The sequence below is a fragment of the Triticum aestivum genome, chromosome 7D (genome assembly GCF_018294505.1).
Source record: "Triticum aestivum cultivar Chinese Spring chromosome 7D, IWGSC CS RefSeq v2.1, whole genome shotgun sequence".
Classification (NCBI taxonomy): domain Eukaryota; kingdom Viridiplantae; phylum Streptophyta; class Magnoliopsida; order Poales; family Poaceae; genus Triticum; species Triticum aestivum.
Window position 1 is genome coordinate 450845740 of NC_057814.1, and position 21873 is coordinate 450867612.

The following is a 21873-nucleotide window of genomic DNA, read 5'->3' on the forward strand; positions in this document are numbered from 1 at the left end:
AGTGGTGGATAATGTGATACAATATAACAATCACGTCGAATGCCTAGATCTGCATCTCTCAGAAATTACTTTGAACTCCTACCGAGGGACCTTACCAGAGATTATATTCGCTAGGTTCTTTGTTCTCAGAGCAAGGGTGCTGAAGGAAATGAGGTTTGCCCTACATTTATTTTGCAAAAATGAATGGTTTGTTGATCAGCGTCGGCGCCTGCGGCAGAATGGAGTAGGCTCAAAAATGCTGAATTTCATTTTGGAACTTCAGATGACAGAGTAATCGGAAGTCATCGTGTCAACCCCATACATGACTTCTCAGTGGCTAACCCCATTGCAAAAATTGTGAGGTTTCGAAGCCAGACTTAGAAGCGGTGATATTAGTTTGAACCTCTCTGATATCCATGTTCAGCGGATCAGCGCGAGCGTTTGCAGCTGCTGAGCTGAATTTCATTTCTAATATCAGTTTGAACCTTGTAATCTTCGAATTTGAGCCATATAACTCTGGAATTTGAACCTTGTAACATTTTGAGCTTTTATGGTACAATTGTTGAAATGGCACCATATGAGACTCGTATATTGCTAGCACTATTTTGACCTTAATATGCAATGGTCTTAGATTTTATTAACCATTCTCGAATCAGTTTACCTTGTCGATCTCATAGCACACGATCTGTATAGCTAACTCGACTGCGATCTTCGACATTATTACACACAGTTGGTTTCTTCCACCATGTGCACTGTAGAGCGCAGAATTAATTATCGCACTCGAGTGTCCATCATCACCCTTCTGTGTAACTTTGACCTCATCACCCAAGGGTAAACTTATGACCGAAGTCATTCCACACACTTCGTTTTTACAAAGCTTTTTGCCAATAAACGCCCACGATTTGTCCCTCTTCTAGCCGACGTGTGGCCAAACTAGCCGGGCGGGAAGCTTGCGCGGTAAACAGCGCGGTAGCGCGGGAACAGGCTCACCGACGATACATTTGGCGCCTCTTCAATCCCACGCGTGCGGTGCGGTGTTGTTAAGCATGCACTGGAATCCTCCGCTATGAACGTCGTGACAAGACGTGACGATTACAGGCCGATCGGCCCCCATTTATTACAGCAGCCATTTAACCTACCCTTGTGTCTCTTCAACCTTTCGATCGCGCCCCACCATTGCAAGAAGCACACCCACCATGAGAAATTCTTAGAGGGTATCCTGCGCGGCTCCAATGGCGCTCCGAGCGGCTGCCGACGACGAGCAGCATTCACCATGTGTGCCATGGTGGACACCCACAGAAGGTTCATGGACCTCTCGGTGGTGTACACCAATGACCCGGTCTGGGTGGAGCACTCCATCCACATCGTGGAGTTGTTGCTTGCCGGGGAGAAGTACAAGGTGGTTGGGTTCGACCTCGAGTACACCCGCGCTCGTGCCGGGTCTCGTCCCAAGGTCGCCGTCGCCTAGATGTGCGTGCGCCACCACATCCTTGTCTACCACTACTGCCTGGCCACAAGGCCTTGCGAGCGTTTTGCCAGGTTTGTCAACAGCCCCCACTACATGTTCGCTACGGTGGACATCACGAACGATGTAAAGGCGCTCGAGAATTCGTGCATCGCCTGCCAGAATCTTGTCGACATCCAGGGCCAATACAAGATCTGGGGAAAGCAAGGAGCATGAGAAGGACTCACTGGTTCACCTCGCCGAGGCCATCATCGACCCCTACTACAAAGATATGAAGGATTCGTGCAACAAGGACAAGCGTGCCTGGCACTCGGCCTGGATGGAGAAACTCGACAAAGCTCACGTCGTGTACGTAGCCAAGGAGGCGTACACGAGCTACGACATGTAAAGGCGGATCGTTGACATGAGGAAGTGCCTCCTTCCCCAAAACGGCCAGGGATCCAGTCGGAAGCAGAGCAATGGCAAGCGTCGTCGCAACAATAAGTAGATGATTAGATCCTCGTTTCTCCTACTTTAGTATGCATGTAATTGCTTTCTTTGGTGTGTGGAAATGTTATGTGTGTAGTCACTTGTGTAATTGTATGCTTAATTTGGTTATGCAATGCTGTCTTTTTAAGTATATATGTTGATGCTCTGTAGACAGAGCGTAGATGTTGCGCGGACAAAGAAAATCACATCGCACACGGACTAAACAATGGAACCCGTCGGTGATGTTTCCATCAATCACTCACAATAGTATACCAGCAATCGTTTGCTCACAACACACACGCCTTGTTAGCAATAATCGTCGGTGTTGTTATCGGTCTTCGCACACGTTTCCGATTACAGACCTATTTGCCTCGTATCACACACATCTTGTTCATTTGAACCGTTTCTGTTCTTATGTCTCAACGCAAACAGTTCATCCGAGTGAACTGCATGACGTATATCGCACACACCTTTGATCTGGTTGGCCGTTTCTTTTGTGTTGCCTAATCACAAACAGTTATCCGAGTGAACCGTATGCTGTACATCGCACACACCTTCATATGTCTGCCCGTTTCTTTTGTTCCTCCTCATCGTAAACGGTTAATTGAGCTGAACTGTATGCCCTGCATCGCACACACAACTAAAATCTGAACCGTGTTTGATGCATCCTCCATCAAAAACGTTTTGCACCTTTTTTGACGGTTTTTTACACCACCGTTTGCGATTATGGCATCGCACACAGTTTCGTCGAAGGGTCTCTGATCGTAGTGTCGCGTTAGCAGCATCCTGCAGTAGTGTTAGTGTTCCTACTAGGTGTGGTAGCCCCCTCATGAAGAGTCTTTGAAACAGACCTCATGGCTACATCCACAACCCATTATCTCAACGATAATGTCTCTTGTGTTGCCCGGATGCAAACAGGTTATGTAATAAGCAATGTCGATATATTGCATATATTGCAAGTCAAACCATGCGACTGATTTGTTCACGAAGTCTCTACCAACATCTACATTCCAGAAATATGCTCATGGAGTTGGTATGTGACGGCTTCAGAATTTGTAAGAATCAGGGGGAGTACCTTCCTGAATTGTTCCTGTTCAATGCATCATATTATATATACTCTTTTTCTGTGACGCCCGGATAATTAAGCTACAGCAACCCTCTACTAATGATGCCACGTCACCTCGGTTACTGTTGTTAATCTCGCGTTAGTTCAAAACCTATTCGAAATTCAAATTCAAAATCAGGCAAACAACAAAAGTTTTCAAACAAGGAAACTAAAATGTTCGGGTCATGCCAAATAATGCATAGGTGATTATGGTGGTGAAACCAAACTTTTATGAAATGCTTAACTGCAATAAAATGATTTAAATAATAGCAAACCTAATTAATTAAATGCCTTTAACAATTAATAAAATATCAAACTAAATTATTTGGGGGCTAGACTTCTTGTGACAGTGGACTAAATTGAAATGCTAAATTAGATGCCAAGTATATATTTTACAAAAACTAAAACAATAGGAAACAAAGATAAAACAGAATAAAAAAAAAGAAAATACAAAACAGAAAACAAATGAGCTAAAGCAAACCCCCTGCTCTCCCTGGGCCTTGGCCTAGATGGCCAGACGGCCCAGCCAGCCTCGGCCCACTCCCCGCACCCCTGGCCTACAAGGCCTCTCACACCCCACCCGAAACCCTAACCGACACCCCCACTCCTCCCACTCGTTCGCTCTCCCCCTTTCCCCCCGATCCAGTTCTGGATCGGGATGGAGCCCGGCGACGACCGCCCCCGACGCTGCTGGACCGCGCCGTCGCCCGAACCGCTTCCTCGCCGGACTGCCTCCCCATCACGCGTCGTCCCCGTCCTCCTCCTCGACACCCACTGCCCTGTCCCTACGGCCCCGTGGTGAGGCCCCGTCCTCTCCTCCTCCCCCCCCCCCCGCGCTCGAAACCCCGTGCTGCGCACCGCGCGCCCCTGCCGTGCTGCTCCTACTTCTGCCGTCCGCGCACCCACGTGTGCTCGCTCATGCAGGGCCGTGCCCCAGCCTCCAGCGCTCCGCGTCCCTATCGCACTCACCGCGCGCTCCGCCTGAACCCCCCGCTGCATGCCTCCTTCCCTACTGCTTACGCTGCCACCGCTGCTTGCTGTTGGTCCGCCGCCGCCGCTGCTAATACGACTGCCGCTCGCGCGCGCCCGGTCACGGTGGCTCCGCCCGACCGCGCCCGCGCCCCGCTGCGCCCACTGAGCCTCCTCTGCTCTGCTCGCCACATCCCCGCATCACTTCGGCCGCGCCTTGCCGTCGGCGCCTCTCTTCCGACCGACCGAGCCTGCCTCCGGCCACCGCCAACGACTGCGACCCCGCTCCGGTTCGCCTCGCTAGTGCGAGCCTCGTCGCCGCGTTCGGCCACTGCGCTACAGCGTGCTCTCGCGTGCACGCGCACAGCCCCGCTCGCGCCCGGCCACCCCCTTGCTCCGCCCGGCCGTTGCCCGCCGGAGCTTCGTGCCGCTCGCGGCCTCCTCGCCTGGGTCCGCCCCTTCGGGCGCCCACCCCGGCGCCCGTTCGCCCGCTAGTGCCCACACGCCCGATAGGCCCCACTGGGCCGTAGACACGTGGGGCCCAGCCCCAGAACATTTATTAAAAAAAAGAATTTTTAAATATAATAATAATAAATTAATTATGTTTAATTAACCTAATTAACTTAACATAATTAATCTGTTAATTAAACTAATTAACTAGGTTAATTAGTTGTCAGTCAATGACATGTGGGTCCCGTGTCCAGTTTGACCAGTCAAACTATTGACTGGGTTGACCCAGTCCATGACAGGTGGGTCCTGTTTGACCCTGTTGACAAGTCAACAGTTGACTGGTCAAATGCTGGCTGGACCCCCCTTGACCCACCTGCCAGCCACACATACATTCTGTTGGGTACAACTCTGGGTACCCGTAGCATTTTATTCTTTTATTTTCGAATTAAAATTAAAACCAGAAAAATTAGAAAACAAATTAAAACTTTAAAAATTGATATAAAATAATCCATAAATACTTGCTGGATGAAAACTTGCTGGATAAACAAATTAAAACTTTAAAAATTAATACAAATGCTGGCTGGATGAAAATACTTTGTACATGAAAGTTGCTCAGAACGACGAGACGAATCCGGATACGCAGTCTGTTTGTCAGCCACACGTCCCTAGCATAGCGAACATGAAACTTTCCCCCTCCAGTCCGTCTGTCCGAAAATGCGGAACACCGGGAATACTTTCCCGTATGTTTTCCCCCTTCGCCGGTATCACCTATCCCTCCGTTAGATCACCCCTGGCACCGCGTATTGCCTTGTTATATTTTGTGATGCTTTGTTTGCTCCGTATTTACTGTTTCTTCCCCCCTCTTCTTCTCTGGTAGACCCCGATATCGGCGTTGATGCGTTGAGTACGACTACGTCACCGACGACCCTTCTTCTTGTGCTATAGAGCTTCCAGGCAACCCCCCTTGATTCCATATATCGCCCATTCCTTCTCTCTACTGCTTGCATTAGAGTAGTGTAGCATGTTACTGTTTTTGGTTAATCCTATTCTGCTGCATAGCCTGTCATTGTTGCTACAATTGTTACCCTTACCTGCAATCCTGAATGCTTAGTATAGGATGCTAGTATTCCATCAGTGGCCCTACATTCTTGTCCGTCTGTCATGCTATACTACTGGGCCGTGATCACTCGGGAGGTGATCACGGGTATATACTTATATACATAATATATGATACATGTGGTAAATAAAGTTGGGTCGGTTTGTTGAGTACCTGCGGTTGATTTACAGATTGGGGGCTGAAAGGACATACTTTCTCGACGGCCCTCTGAGTGGATCTTTGTGGCGGAGCGACAAGGTAGGTTGAGACCACCTAGGTGAGAGGTGGGTCTGGCCCTGGTCGGCGTCCGCGGTTACATCGATTAATACGCTTAACGAGATCTTGGTATTTGATCTGAGTCTGACCACTGGTCTATACACACTAACCAACTACGCGGGAACAGTTATGGGCACTCGACGTCGTGGTATCAGCCGAAGCCTTCTTGACGTCAGCGACTGAGCGGCGCGCCCGGATTGGACTGGAACACCTGCTCTTGTATTAGGGAGGCTAGGTCTACTTACCGGCCGCGTATGCAACCTGCAGGTGTGCAATGGGCGATGGGCCCAGACCCCTGCGCGCATAGGATTTAGACCGGCGTGCTAACCTCTCTGTTATGCCTAGGTGGGGTTGCAATGTGTTGATCTTCCGAGGCCGGGCATGACCCAGGAAAGTGTGTCCGGCCAGAGGGATCGAGCGTGTTGGGTAATGTGGTGCACCCCTGTAGGGAAGTTTATCTTTTCAAATAGTCGTGATCCTCGGTAACAGGACGACCCGGAGTTGTACCTTGACCTTATGACAACTAGAACCGGATACTTAATAAAACACACCCTTCCAAGTGCCAGATATAACCCGGTGATCGCTCTCAGACAGGACGACGAGGGGAGGATCCCCGGGTAGGATTATGCTATGTGATGATACTTGGTGAACTTACCATCTACCCTCTTCTACATGCTGCAAGATGGAGGCTGCCAGAAGCGTAGTCTTCGACAGGACTAGCTATCCCCCTCTTATTCTGGCATTCTGCAGTTCAGTCCACCGATATTGCCCCTTTACACAGATACCCATGCATATATAATGTAGATCCTTGCTTGCGAGTACTTTGGATGAGTACTCACGGTTGCTTTTCTCCCTCTCCCCCCCTTTCCTTTCTTTCTGGTTGTCGCAACCAGATGCTGGAGCCCAGGAGCCAGACGCCGCCGTTGACGACGACCCCTACTACACCGAGGGTGCCTACTACTACATGCAGGCCGCAGACGACGACCAGGAGTAGTTTAGGAGGATCCCAGGCAGGAGGCCTGTGCCTCTTTCGATCTGTATCCCAGTTTGTGCTAGACATCTTATGGCAACTTGTTTAACTTATGTCTGTACTCAGATATTGTTGCTTCCGCTGACTCGTCTATGATCGAGCACTTGTATTCGAGCCCTCGAGGCCCCTGGCTTGTATTATGATGCTTGTATGACTTATTTTATTTTTATAGTTGTGTTGTGATATCTTCCCGCGAGTCCATGATCTTGATCGTACACGTTTGCGTGTATGATTAGTGTACGATTGAATCGGGAGCGTCACAAGTTGGTATCAGAGCCGACTGCCTGTAGGAATCCCCCTTCCAAACTCCTTGGCCGAAGTTGAGTCTAGTCATTGAAAAGGTTTTTACTAACATGGCGGTGCGGCATACGGGCCCACGTCACCATTGGGTGGTATTAGGATCTTTTACTCCTCGTCTATACTCTGGGACTCTGATCTCTCTCCTATTCGGGTTAAATGATCTTGCTAACTCTGACTCTAGGTTCTCGTAATTACTTCCTCCCAGAGAGCCCCTCACCCCAGATGATTGCTTGGCTGCACCAGAAGATTTCGAAGATACTCTCCGATATTCTCTCGAGACCTTGTGTCGTTGCTTTTGCAATTCCCTACCACCGAAATATCCCTATGGATAAATACTTATACCTGTCGTTCTTACTTTTATTCCTAGTCGATCTTGTTATTACAAGATACCCCGAGAATACTTTGTGCCTACTGCCTTGCAGTTCTTTTCCACCTGAGTACCCCTACGAATAATGTCTCGCACTTATCGAGTATCCGCTCATCCCCAGTTGATTCAAGTAATTCACAAAAGTCTTAAAAATACCATTCGATCTTCCGAAAATCCTCAGGAGCCTTTTGCTCTTGAAATTCTTGCTTACTTGCATTATGGTTAATCCCATAAGTCTAGTAATCTTATTGACATCCTTTGTCATTATCAGTTTGAATCCGTTGATTCGATATGTTGCGGTTACTCGCAATCGTCAACCGAATCATAGAATTCACCCTTCCGGCTCAGACGTCATTTTAAACATGAGCTAGTTATCGACCAATCAAATTGCCGTCGATTGTACCCCTAAGTCTATTCAACTTATCCATTCCTAATCAGACTGTTGGGCTCTGATCCCTTGATTTGGAAATGATAATTCCTTTGCATTTGAGCTTTGAATTAGTCGATTGTTTCTATAACCCGATGCCCTTTCGTTCCTTCTTCCTCTGATAGAGTACCGATACTCGCATCAGGTCCGTTGTAGACCACAAGACCCCTTGTTGGATTATTACTCGACAATGTCCTTCATATTAAATAACCTTGTGAGCCTTTCCATGGGTATATAATGCCTTTGGTAATTTGTATCTTCTACTTTGATAACCATACTCTACTGTCGAGCTTGTATTATTTACTCTGTAGTTTGTGGTATATGTTCCTAAGATGCCCCGATGGGTTGAACCAACGCCTTCCCTACTCTGTTTGAACCCATAAGATTTCACGGGTCATACTTATCTGGTATTGCACCAGGTAAAAATTTCAACAACTAATGTCATTTTTTAAACACGAGAGGTGAATGGAAGGTTATGCATTGAAGAAGTGGGAGTCGACCTTGAACTTTGTGTTCATGCCCATGGACACGATGTAGATCTTATCGTGGAAGCTTCTCTTAAATTAATTATTCCCTTGGTATAAGTTCATCCTATATTTGGGATTTGGTCTTTTGCAATCATGGTTTTGACCATGATTGTTCTCCTTTGATTCTATTTCTCGGACAAGTTAAAGTACTTGCCTTCTACAGATCAATGCATCTCTGCCACCTCTATTTTGAGCTTTCTTCGAGTACTACTCCCTGGTATCTCGAGGATATCATTCCATCACACTACATCTTATGAATTTCTGATGAAGTAGTACCTTTCCCTGTCATAGTCACTCCAATGGTTCTGCGTTGTCGTCAACCGAGGACTCCGAGAATTGAATCGAATCTGCACTGCAATTCAGTACTCCTAGTACTTTGTTGTTGAGAAGTTTAATACTCCACCATGTCATTCCTAGCCTGATCGGCTACATCATTATCGTGCTAAATTTAACTGTGCTACCTAGTTCTTCCTCACGGAGCACAAAATTCGACGATGAGCTAACCTTACGTCGATCTTTCTCGTCATATCATTTCTCCTTGAACAGCAAACTTGATTTCAAGTTTGTGTCGTATCCATGGTTCCAATAACCTTTTGCTTCATCATTCCTTTGACTTGATGTCATCGCCGACCGATTACATCTTCGTGGAGCCTCTCAACAAAATTTGTCGTGATCATCGTCAACATTTTGACTCCTTCCAAGATATCAATCGAATTCATGATGATAAGTACCATCCTCATCCCTTGGTAGTTTGAGTTTGTGGGCTGTGGGGTTCCGGCAACACCCTTAAGGTTCGAACTCTGGGGTGCGCGCGAAGTTCTTTCCCTCCTACCGATCTACGCCCTAGCTCACTAAGATCTCGCGGACGAACTCGGTGAACTCGCAACACAGAAAGACACGAGATTTATACTGGTTTGGGCCACCGTTGTGGTGTAATACCCTACTCCAGTGTGTGGTGGTGGATTGCCTCTTGGACTGATGATGAACAGTACAAGGGGAAGAACAGCCTCCTGAGGTTGAGGTGTTCTTGTGCTCTAGTTGGCTCTCGATCAGATCAGATCAAGCTGCCTTCTTTGGTGGTGGCTAGCCCTATTTATAGAGGCCCTGGTCCTCTTCCCAAATATTGAGCGGGAAGGGAGCCAACAACGGCGGGCAAATTTGAAGGGGGACAGCTAGTACAAGCTATCCTGACAAAAGTAGTCTTCGCCTGCAAAAGGCTCTGGTGGTGACGCCGTCTTGGGCTCCACGATGACCTCCGTCTTGCCGTCCTTCCGGTCTTGGTCTCGTTGCACCGATATGGCAACCTTTGCCTGATGCCTCGGTACTCCTCGCCTGCGCTTGCCTCCTTAGCACCAAAGAGGAAACAAGGACGCTGCGCGCGCTGGCGCCCGTCTGGTGCCAGCCTGGTCTCGATCGGCATGGCTCACGTCACTTGAGCCTAGCGAGGTTTGCCCCGCCTTGATGTCTCCGCTCCTCGTGAGCCCGCCTAGAGGGGCCGCTCCTGAGGAGGTCTTGCGTCGTCCGCCTCGCGAGGCTGGGCTCCTCGCGAGGGTCTTGGATGCTTTGTTGACGAAGGTGGGTTGTACGACCTGCTAACTTAGCCACGCCGTGGGCCGTAGGCAGGCAAGTCTGGGGACCCCCGTTCCCAGAACGCCGACAGTAGCCCCCGGGCCCAAGGTGCGCTCGGGCTTGGCTTCGCGGCGAAGCAAAGGGTCATGTACGGAGCGCCGCGGGCCCCAAAAGCCTGCGGCCTCGGTTGATGCATGGTGGTTGATTGGACGTGGGCATCTCCGCTTCCCCACGCTGCCTCGGCAACTGCACGACCTGACAAGTCCCTGCGACATGCAAGGAAAACCATCATTACATGCGATCGTGGGAGGCGCCGGTTGGCCTTCTCTCGTTATAAATGGGGAGGGGGACGGACCCCCCGTCGCCCATCTCTTCCTTGCTCGCTTGCTTCTTCCTCCCCGCTCCATTGCTAGCATCGCCACCTATGGCGCCACGAAGGAAGTTCTCTGCCGCCGAGAAGGGGAAAACCCCTCGCGAAGGACCTGGCTCCCCGGCGCCCAAGCGCGGACGCGGCCGTCCGCGTAAGCACGTCATGACCCCCCCCCCCCCGGCGGCCCGCGGAGGGGGTCGTCTCAGCCATGGCGGTCCGTTTGACGAAGGGAGGCACGCCATGGCAGCGTGGCCTCCCCGTCCGCGCTTCCTTTCGACGGAGGTATCATCAGAGTTCGTCGTCTGGTCGTAGAACCCGGCCGGCAACTGGCTCCAGCTTCCGCGCTTCTTTGTCGACGAGCTGCCGGCCTCTGGTCCAGGCGGGCTCTGGTTGCAGGCGGATGGCTGTTGCAGCAAGGCCTCCTAGTTCGCGGTCGAGACTTCCGCCGCGGGAAACATAGCCCTGGCCCGCGGCTGGCAGACGTTCGCCCGCGCGCGCGGCTTGGGCAGGCGATGCACCCTCCATTTCAAGTATGATGGTGGGACGACCCTCTACGTGAGGGTGTTCGGGGAAGATGGTCGCCGCGCCGGGTGCTGCCCCGAGGCGAACGACGGCGAGGAGGTGGTTGGCCTTAGTGACGGCCGCATCGAGGATGAGGGCGAGCCCGCCCTTGGTGGCGACTGTGTTTCGTCCAGCTACAGAGGCTCTTCCTCTGGCGACAGCTCCAGTAGCGGTGGGTATGACCAGCCGCCGCGCCCGCTTCGAAGGCGGCAGCGGGTCGCCTCATCGCCGCGCCTCCGTGAAGCGCGAGGAGGGGTCTGGCTAAGCTCGGGGCGCTGCTAGGGACCTGCCTCCGTAGATCGCTGCAATGTTGCTTTTGTTTTGCTCTTTTACCTGCATCAAAGATGAAACCAGCATGGGCCCAGAGGGGCGTGTATCGAACTGTGGTTCCTTGGTTATTGCACTATGCGTGTTGTTCATGTGCCGTGTTGTTATTTTGTGCAAAGATAACTTAACCTGATACGTTCAGAACGCCCTCTTCCTTACGAGGTGTTTGTTTCCTCATGTCCATCTTGACCTGTTTGCTCAGGAATTGCAAAAATTCGTTAGAAGGTGCGCTAGGAGATTCGCTGTTCACCCGAGCCTTGACCTGGCGCTTTGTATCGCGGTACCCGAGGGGCACGGACTAGGAGAGATGCGCCAGTTTTGGGCTCGAACGAGGGTGGCTCGCGAGAAGGCAGAGAGGAGAGAAATGCTCGTGAGGGCAACTGCCTAGCCCCCTCGTGAGGTATGCGAGAGAGAACACGAGCGAACCAGAACCGGAAAATGCAGTAAGAGGCGAGGGAATCGAATCAGCAAGGAACACCAAAGGCAAACTTCGATTGAGGAAAAGCGAGCCAACTACGGAAAGTAAATGAAAAGCCGCGTCCGGCACCTAATCTAGTCTTCAAGTCTTCTCACCAGTGCAGAGCTAAGTGCTGCCACTAGGCGTGGGAGGGAGCCCAGGGCCTGAGGCCGGCGCTCCTGAGACTCCGGGGCGTGTACAGCCCCACTCATTATTACGTGAGAGTGTCACGGGCGGCGATTCTTCACAGGCACCGGGCCTTCTTCATAGGCTCTGGGCCTTTCTTCTCAGGCTCTGGGCCTTGCTTCATGGATAGAACTTCCGGAGGTGCTGGATGTTCCAGGCGTTCTGGATGGGCATCCCGTCCTGCGTCTCCAGGCGTGCTGCACCAGGCCTGGAGACATGGACGACCCTGAACGGGCCCTCCCACATGGGCGAAAGCTTGTGCAGCCCTTCCCTGGAGAAGACCCGCCTCAGGACGAGGTCACCCACCTCGAGCGTCCTAGAGCGGATGTTGCGACAGTGGTATCGCCGCAGCGCTTGTTGGTACCTTGCCGCCCTCAATGCAGCTTCGCGATGGTGTTCCTCCCCCAGCACGAGATCCATCCCCCGCGTGGCGTCCTGCTGCGTTTCATCGAACACTAGGACCCGTGCGGAGCGATGCTTGACCTCGTGAGGAAGGACTGCTTTAGCTCCGTACACGAGAAGAATGGAGTCTCGCCCATTGGCTTGGTGGCGGTGGTGCGGATGGACCACAGCACGGACTGAAGCTCGTCGTGCCAGCCCCTACCGCAGGCCTCTAGCTTCTTCTTGAAGGTCCTGGTCTTGAGGCCCCTCAGGACCTCCGCGTTGGCGCGTTCGGCCTGACCATTGCTCCTGGGGTGCGCCACCGAAGCGTAGCAGATCTGCGTTCCAAGGTTAGCACAGTAGGTTTTGAAGAGGTTACTAGTAAACTGCGAGCCGTTATCTATGATGATGCGGTTGGGGACCCCGAAACGGCTTACGAGGCCCTTGATGAACTTGACAGCAGAGCCGGCCGGGATGGTATGGACGGCTTCCACTTCCGCCCACTTGGTGAACTTGTCGATGGCGACGTAGAGATAGCGGTAGCCCCCTGGCGCCCGGGGGAACGGGCCTAAGATGTCCAACCCCCAGACCGCGAACGGCCACGTGAGCGGGATGGTATGGAGGCCCTGAGCTGGCTGATGAATCTGCTTGGCGTGGAACTGGCAAGCTTCGCAGGACTTCACCAGCTCGGCTGCGTCGTTGAGTGTCATAGGCCAGTAGAATCCACTGCGGAACACCTTGCCGACGAGGGTCCGTGATGACGAGTGGTGCCCGCAGTCCCCACTGTGTATGTCAACCAGCAACTCCCTTCCTTGATCACTGGAGATGCAGCACAGCGTGACATCGTTCGGTTGTTTCCTGTACAACTCACCGTCTTGGATACAGTATGCCGTGGCCTGCCGGGCCACGCGCTCTGCGTCCTCTTCCTTCTCCGGCAGCGTCCCTTGCATCAGGTACTCCTTGAATTCCTTGGTCCAGCATTCCTCCTGGGGCTCGAGCGCCAAGAGCAGGCGAGCTCCTGAGGTCGGGCCACAGGCTGGGGCTCCCGTGGCTGGAGGTTGTGGGAGCTCCTCCCGAGGCTGAGTCGTGCTTGAAAGTGGTGGTGTAGCTGATGGTTTGAAGAGCCGTTCCTCAAAGACGCCAGGCTCTTGCGGTTGCCGCTTGGATGTTCTCATAGCGATGTCGTCGGCTTCCTTGTTGGTGCCCCGGGGCATGTGCTGCAGCTCCAGGCCCGAGAACTGCTTCTCCATCTTATGCACCTCCGCGAGGTATGCCTCCATGTGCTCGTCCTTTGGCTCGTATACCTTGTTGGAGAAGTTGACGAGGAGTTGCGAGTCGCCCCTAACGGTAAGGCGCTTCACCCCCAGAGCTGTCGCGGCCTTCAGGCCAGCTTTGAGGCCTTCGTATTCTGCAATATTGTTGGAGACCTTCTCGCCGTGCTGAAAGTAGAGTTGCACAGCGTAGTAGAGCTTGTCCTGAGTGGGCGAGATGAGCACTGCTCCAGCCCCCCGCGCCCTGGTGCGCGAAGGCGCTATCGAAGTACATGATCCAGCCGTCTGGTGCCTCGCTTCCTGGCGAGGTGGATTGGTCTTCGCCTTCTTCAAGTGTCGGGGCATCTGTCCATTCTGCCACAAAATCAGCGAGTGCGGCCCCCTTGATGACCCTGGTAGTGCTGAACTCCAACTAGAATGCTTGCAGCTCGATGTTCCACTCAGCGACCCTTCCAGCTGAGTTTGGGCTCCGGAGCACCCTTTCCAATGGGTAGGCCGAGACGACCTTGATGGGGTGGCCCTGGAAGTAGTGCCGCAACTTGCGTGAGGCCACCAAGAGCACGAGCAGGAGCTTCTGAGGCATGGGGTATCATGCCCTCGCATCTCGCAACACGGTGCTGACGAAGTACACCGGGTGTTCGACGAGCGCTGGCACACTATTGAGGCTCGGGTCTTGCGGAGATTGGGGCATCTCCTGAGGTGGAGGGGCTCCTGAGATCTGACTGTCTTCAGGAGTTTCGGCGACGTTGTCCTACGAGCTTGGTCTTCTGCCGCTGAGGCCTTTGCCGCGCCTTCCTGACCCTGCACCACTTTAGCTCCGTCTTGGCACAGCGTGCCCTTGGTTTGGCGCTCCTCCCGAACCTCCACCAGCACCGCACTGACGGAGTACGGGGTGGCGGCAAGGTAGAGTACTAGGGGCTCGAGAGGTCGTGGTGCCACCATCACCGGAGGGCTGGTAAGGTATTTCTTGAGGTCTTGGAAAGCTCGGTCGGCCTCCGGGATCCACTCGAACGGGCCCTTCTTCTTCATGATCTTGAAGAAGGGTAAGGTGCGCTCTCCCAGCTTGGAGATAAAATGCCCCAACGCGGTCACCCGCCCCGCCAACTTCTGCATCTCTTTGAGGGTCTGTGGTGGGCTCATGTCTTCGACGGCCTTGATCTTCTCCGGGTTCGCCTCGATCTCTCTGTGGGACACGAGGAATCCCAGCAGCTTGCCGGAGGGGACGCCGAACACACACTTCTCCGGGTTAAGCCTCAAGTTCACCTGGCGCAGGCTTTCGAAGGTCTCCTCCAAGTCTTGAATCAATGTTCTCGCCTCCCAAGACTTTACCACTATGTCATCGACGTAGGCCTCTGTGTTTCTCCCGAGCTGCCGCCCCAGGGCGATGTGCATCAGCCGCTGGAAAGTCGCCCCCGCGTTGCACAGCCCGAAGGGCATGCAGGTGTAGCAGTACACCCCACATGGTGTCAGGAAGGTTGTCTTCTCCACATCTTCCACCGCCATCTTGATCTGATGATACCCTGAAAACGCATCCAGGAAGCACAGCAGGTCGCACTCGGCAGTGGAGTCGACGATCTGGTCGATGCGCGGGAGCGGGAACGGATCTTGGGGGAAGGCTTTGTTAAGGTTGGTGAAGTCGACGCACATCCGTTCCTCCCCGCCTTTCTTTGGCACTACAACGGGGTTCGCCAGCCACTCGGGATATCGGACTTCGCGAATGGCACCCGCCGCCTCCAGCTTGCGGGTCTCCTGGACGATGAAGGCCTGCTTCTCAGTGGACTGCCGTCTCGCTCGCTGCTTCACGGGGCGTATGTTGGGGCATACCCTTAGATGATGCTGAATCACCTCCCTCGGGACCCCTACCAGCTAATTAGGCTCCCACGTGAATATCTCCTTGCTTGCGGCAAGAACCTCACCAATGCCTCCTCTTGACCCAGGTCGAGGCCGGCAACTATGGTAAAGGTGGCTCCCGAGGATCCGTCCTTGTTGACCGGCACCTGCTTGGTTTCCGCCTTGTCTTGGGTGAACAGCTGCTTCTTCTTGGTAGGCGCGGCCTCCTTGGCCTCGGGGGTACCGGCGCCGGCAGACTGTGCTGCCGCCGCGGTCTTGAAGGCAAGCCTGAGTGCCGTCATGGCCTCCTTAGTGTTCCCCTTGATGGTGAGGACGCCTTTGCTTCCAGGCATCTTCATGAGGTTGTAGGCCGGGTGTGTCGCCGCCATGAACTGAGCGAGAGCTGGGTACACGAGGATGGCATTGTAGGGGAGACCGATGCGGGTGATGTCAAAGTCAACCAGCTCGGTGCGGTAGTTGTCGCGTGTGCCGAAGGTAACGGGGAGACGGATCTGCCCCAGAGAGTGGGCAGCGCCACCAACTCCTGAGAAGGGCTTGCTGAGACTGAGCCGCTCGAGTGGCACGTGAAGAAGGCTGAAGGCCTCCACGGAGAGCAAGTTGAGGCCTGCACCGCCGTCGATGAGGGTCTTGGTAACAACCACGTTGCAGATGGTGGGCGTGCAGAGCATCGGGAGCATGCCCGAGCTGGCGGTGGAGTCGGGGTGGTCTTCTAAGTCGAAAGTGAGGTCGGCCTCTGGCGCAGCCCAACCCGGCGGAGCCCCCGGGCGCTCGGAGGCGGCCCCAATCTGACGGAGGAACGGTTTGACGTGGCGATTTGAAGGCGGTGCTTGAGAGCAGCCCAGCAGGGCCGCGACCGCGTGGTGCGCCGGCACCGCGTAGCGAGCAGTGAAGAGGTCATGGAGTTCCCCCCAGGACGCCACCGTGGATCCAGGGAGGTTGAGCAGCCAGGCGCGTGGCTCGCCGGTGAGGGCCATGGGGAACCAGTTGGCCATGACCTTGTCGTCGTCCCCGGCCTCAAGGACGGCCTCCTCGGACGCCAGCAGGAACGGCGACGGGTCTGCCGCGCCGTCTTAACGCGGCGGCATCTCCGGCTTGAACTTGGTCGGCCACCGCACCCGCCGCAGGGCGGGGGCCAGGGCTCGGTACCCAGATGCCCCGTCGTCGATGCTGGTCATAGAAGCGGATGGCGGGGCACCTGCCATGGGGGCGAAGTGCGGCGGTGCGGGGCGTAGGCTGGTGGAGAGGGACTACGGCGCACCCCTACCTGGCGCGCCAAATGTCGGATGTGGGGTTCCAGCAAAACCCTTAAGGTTCGAACTCTGGGGTGCGCGCGAAGTTCTTTCCCTCCTACCGATCTACGCCCTAGCTCACTAAGATCTTGCGGACGAACTCAACGAACTCGCAACACAGAAAGACACGAGATTTATACTAGTTCGGGCCACCGTTGTGGTGTAATACCCTACTCCAGTGTGTGGTGGTGGATTGTCTCTTGGGCTGATGATGAACAGTACAAGGGGAAGAACAACCTCCTGAGGTTGAGGTGTTCGTGTGCTCTGGTTGGCTCTCGATCAGATCAGATCAAGCTGCCTTCTTTGGTGGTGGCTAGCCCTATTTATAGAGGCCCTAGTCCTCTTCCCAAATATCGAGCGGGAAGGGAGCCAACAACGGCGGGTAAATTTGAAGGGGGACAGCTAGTATAAGCTATCCTGACAAAAGTGGTCTTCGCCTGCAAAAGGCTCTGGTGGTGACGCCGTCTTGGGCTCCACGATGACCTCCGTCTTGCCGTCCTTCCGGTCTTGGTCTCGTTGCACCGATATGGCAACCTTTGCCTGATGCCTCGGTACTCCTCGCCCGCGCTTGCCTCCTTAGCACCAAAGAGGAAACAAGGACGTTGCACGCGCTGGCGCCCGTCTGGCGCCCGCCTGGTCTCGATCGTCATGGCTCATGTCACTTGAGCCTTGCGAGGTTTGCCCCGCCTTGATATCTCCGCTCCTCGTGAGCCCGCCTAGAGGGGCCGCTCCTGAGGAGGTCTTGTGTTGTCCGCCTCGCGAGGCTTGGCTCCTCGCGATGGTCTTGGATGCTTTCTTGACGAAGGTAGGCCGTACGACCCGCTAACTTAGCCACGCCGTGGGCCACAGGCAGGCAAGTTTGGGGACCCCCATTCCCAGAACGCCGACAGAGTTACCATCGACAACATCCTTACCTTCCTGTCATCACAAACTTGTTCATGCTATGGATGCAACTTCTCTATCTAGTTTGTATTATGTTCTACCTTGAAGTATTACTGTCTTTTATGTCAAGGATGTTGTGAGGACTGCTCCACCTCTTAAGGAATTCTTGGTATTGTGATACTTCTCACCCTCACCATTCTTTCTTGGTCCCTGTGTTGATTCTAACCGGGATACCAACACGTGAACCGTGCTGCTTGGATTCTATACTTCTAGCAACCTTATTGCTTTGAAGTTAATGGTCGACGTTTCATTCTTAGACCATTGGTTATCGAATCACCATTTTAACATTGATCCTGCTACCTAAGCCCATATTTTGGGTGCACCTTTCAACCAGTGATTAATTGTGTATGTTTCCCTCGAGCATACATCATTATATCATTTGATCTGATAAATGTTATCTCCTTGTTCACATAATTGTGGAGATCCATCTTTTGGAAATCTCGATGAATTGTCGCTGAGACCATCAGCCACCTCCTCATTCTCTCCTTGATTTAATGATGAACTCTTGTTTCAGAACTCGCTTCCATAGTTCAATTCCCGAGAATCTTACAATGTCATCTCGACAATTTGTGTTGCACCTTTCTTCTCAGGCATCCCGAGTCTGAGTTATCCTGACACCAATCATATCTGAATCTCGGTCAGATATGATGGTTGGAACATATTTCCAAGAGTTATAACATTGGTATTTATGTGACCCGGTAAGGTGATGTCGTGCCTAGCACACCTGGCCGAAGGCCCTATTGTTATAGATTCCTTTTCAGCAAGGTTATCCATTCTTCCATGAGGAAATTGTAAGACTTATTCTACAAGTTATTCCTGATGGATCCTTTGTGTTTCCAAAGTCTGATCTTCACCTGTTGACCATGTCAATGCTATCTCGAAGCATGTCTATGGTACTCCGATTTTCAACAAGAACATTTGAAACCCAATGCTAAATGTTTCCTGCTCAATTATCCAAACACCGCTGTATGGGTAAGGTCATGAAGTTTCTCTCCCCTTACCTAAAGGGTTTTCTAATTTATACCTTGTCATGAATATCATGCTCTACTTGTCCGTGGGAAAAATATATCCCTGAATTATGTGTTTAAACAAATGTTCCTTTACATTGTTCTGTTTAATCCGATAATTGCATTTTCCTTTCCATTATTTTGTCTAACCTTTCTTGTAATCCGACTTAACTGAGCAGGATAATTCCCTGCTTAGGTAAGCACCTAGTTGTACCACTCTGTCAGTAAGACCCTATTACTAATGTTGATGACATTCCGGTAACCACCGATGGACAAGAACTTTGCCTATTGGTCTGCCTCGTTCAACGAGCAGGAAAATGGTTCTCTTCGTCCCTCGCCCTTGGTATCGAAGTTGTTGCCGACATAATTGACAGTCTCTTCTCTGACGTGCCTTACTATCTTGACCATGCAAGCTGTCAATGCCTTTCTACTTTTAACCCACATGGTGGGCCCATAACCCACAGTTCCACATGATCGAAACCTGACTCTCCTGTACACCCCCGTCCCCAAAGTCAATACCCATGCTTGGCTTTGTGTGTAATTCATGAGCCACCTTCCTAGAGATGATCTACTCTTGTATCAAACGCATCACTTATTTCCGTTGCCCTGAACCCCTTTCACCTTCTGATTAGACATCAAACGATTGTCTGTCCGCTTGAAACTTCCTATTGTATCTTATTACTTTGCTCTCGTTGTGCTTCATTTGCTCAACTAAAGAGTTACTCATGCGCTCGTTCATGGGATAGCTCCCATATGATTTTCCTTTATAGCATTCTATCGTTGTCCAGTTGCCCCTTACCTATGCGTAATTACGATGGAGTTCACGAAGAAAGGCTGATGACTTCATCATGATGACCTGAAGTAGAGAATTGAAGTCATCAACGAACGGGATTAACTTCTTCGAGAAGAGCAGCCAAGACCAAGAAGATCCATTAGAATTTCGTAACCAGCCTTTCCCCCTTACTCTCCCTCTTAAATCTCGGGACGAGATTTCTTGTAGTGGAGGAGAATTGTGATGCCCGGATAATTAAGCTACAGCAACCCTCTACTAATGATGCCACGTCACCTCAGTTACTATTGTTAATCTCGCGTTAGTTCAAAACCGATTCGAAATTCAAACTCAAAATCAGGGAAACAACAAAAGCTTTCAAATAAGGAAACTAAAATGTTCGGGTCATGCCAAATAATGCATAGGTGATTATGGTGGTGAAACCAAACTTTTATGAAATGCTTAACTGCAATAAAATGATTTAAGTAATAGCAAACCTAATTAATTAAATGCCTTTACCAATTAATAAAATATCAAACTAAATTATTTGGGGGCTAGACTTCTTGTGACAGTGGACTAAATTGAAATACTAAATTAGATGCCAAGTATATATTTTACAAAAACTAAAACAATAGGAAACAAAGATAAAACAGAATAAAAGAAAAAGAAAATACAAAACAGAAAACAAATGAGCTAAAGCAAACCCCCTGCTCTCCCTGGGCCTTGGCCTAGATGGCCAGACGGCCCAGCCAGCCTCGGCCCACTCCCCGCACCCCTGGCCTACAAGGCCACTCACACCCCACCCGAAACCCTAACTGACACCCCCAGTCCTCCCACTCGTTCACTCTCCCCCTTTCCCCCCGATCCAGTTCTGGATCGGGATCGAGCCCGGCGACGATCGCCCCCGACGCTGCTGGACCGCGTCGTCGCCCGAACCGCTTCCTCGACGGACTGCCTCCCCATCACGCGTCGCCCCCGTCCTCCTCCTCGACACCCACTGCCCTGTCCCTACGGCCCGTGGTGAGGCCCCGTCCTTTCCTCCTTCCTCCCGCGCACGCTCGAACCCCTGTGCTGCGCATCGCGCGCCCCTACCGTGCTGCTCCTACTCCTGTCGTCCGCGCACCCACGCGCGCTCGCTCGTGCGGGGCCGCGCCCGAGCCTCCAGCGCTCCGCGTCCCTATCGCGCTCACCGCGCGCTCCGCCTGAACCCCCCGCCGCGCGCCTCCTTCCCTACTGCTTAAGCTGCCACCGCTGCTTGCTGTTGGTCCACCACCGCCGCTGCTAATACTACTGCCGCTCGCGCGCGCCCGGTCACGGTGGCTCCAGCCGACCGCGCCCGCGCCCCGCTGCGCCCACTGAGCCTCCTTTGCTCCGCTCGCCACACCCCCGCATCGCTTCGGCCGCGCCTTGCCGTTGGCGCCTCTCCTCTGACCGGTCGAGCCTGCCTCCGGCCGCCGCCAACGACTGTGACCCCGCTCCGGTTCGCCTCGCTAGTGCGCGCCTCGTCGCCGCGTTCGGCCACTGCGCTACACGCACGGCCCCGCTCGCGCCCGACCACCCCCTTGCTCTGCCCGGCCGTTGCCCGCTGGAGCTTCCTGCCGCTTGCCGGCCGTTGCCGCTCGCGGCCTCCTCGTCCGGGTCCGCCCCTTCGGGCGCCCACCCCGGCGCCCGTTCGCCCGCTAGTGCCTGCACGCCCGATAGGCCCCACTCGGCCACAGACACGTGGGGCCCAGCCCAGAACGTTTATTAAAAAAAGAATTTTTAAATATAATAATAAATAAAAATAATAATGATAAATTAATTAATTAATTAGGTTTAATTAACCTAATTAACTTAACATAATTAATCTGTGAATTAAACTAGTTAACTAGGTTAATTAGTTGTCAGTCAATGACATGTGGGTCCCCTGTCCAGTTTGACCAGTCAAACTATTGACTGGGTTGACCCAGTCCATGACAGGTGGGTCCTATTTGACCCTGTTGACAAGTCAACAGTTGACTCGTCAAATGCTGACTGGACCCCCCTTGACCCCACCTGCCAGCCACACATACATTCTGTTGTGTACAACTCTGGGTACCCGTAGCATTTTATTCTTTTAATTTCAAATTAAAATTAAAACTAGAAAAATTAGAAAATGAATTAAAACTTTAAAAATTGATATAAAATAATTCGTAACTCGGATGAAAATACTTTATACATGAAAGTTGCTCAGAACGACGAGACGAATCCGGATGCGCAGTCCGTTTGTCAGCTACACGTCCCTAGCATAGCGAACATGGAACTTTCCCCCTCCGGTCCGTTTGTCCGAAAATGCGGAACACCGGGAATACTTTTCCGGATGTTTTCCCCCTTCGCCGGTATCACCTATCCCTGCGTTAGATCACCCCTGGCACCGCGTATTTCCTTGTTATACTTTGTGATGCTTTGTTTGCTC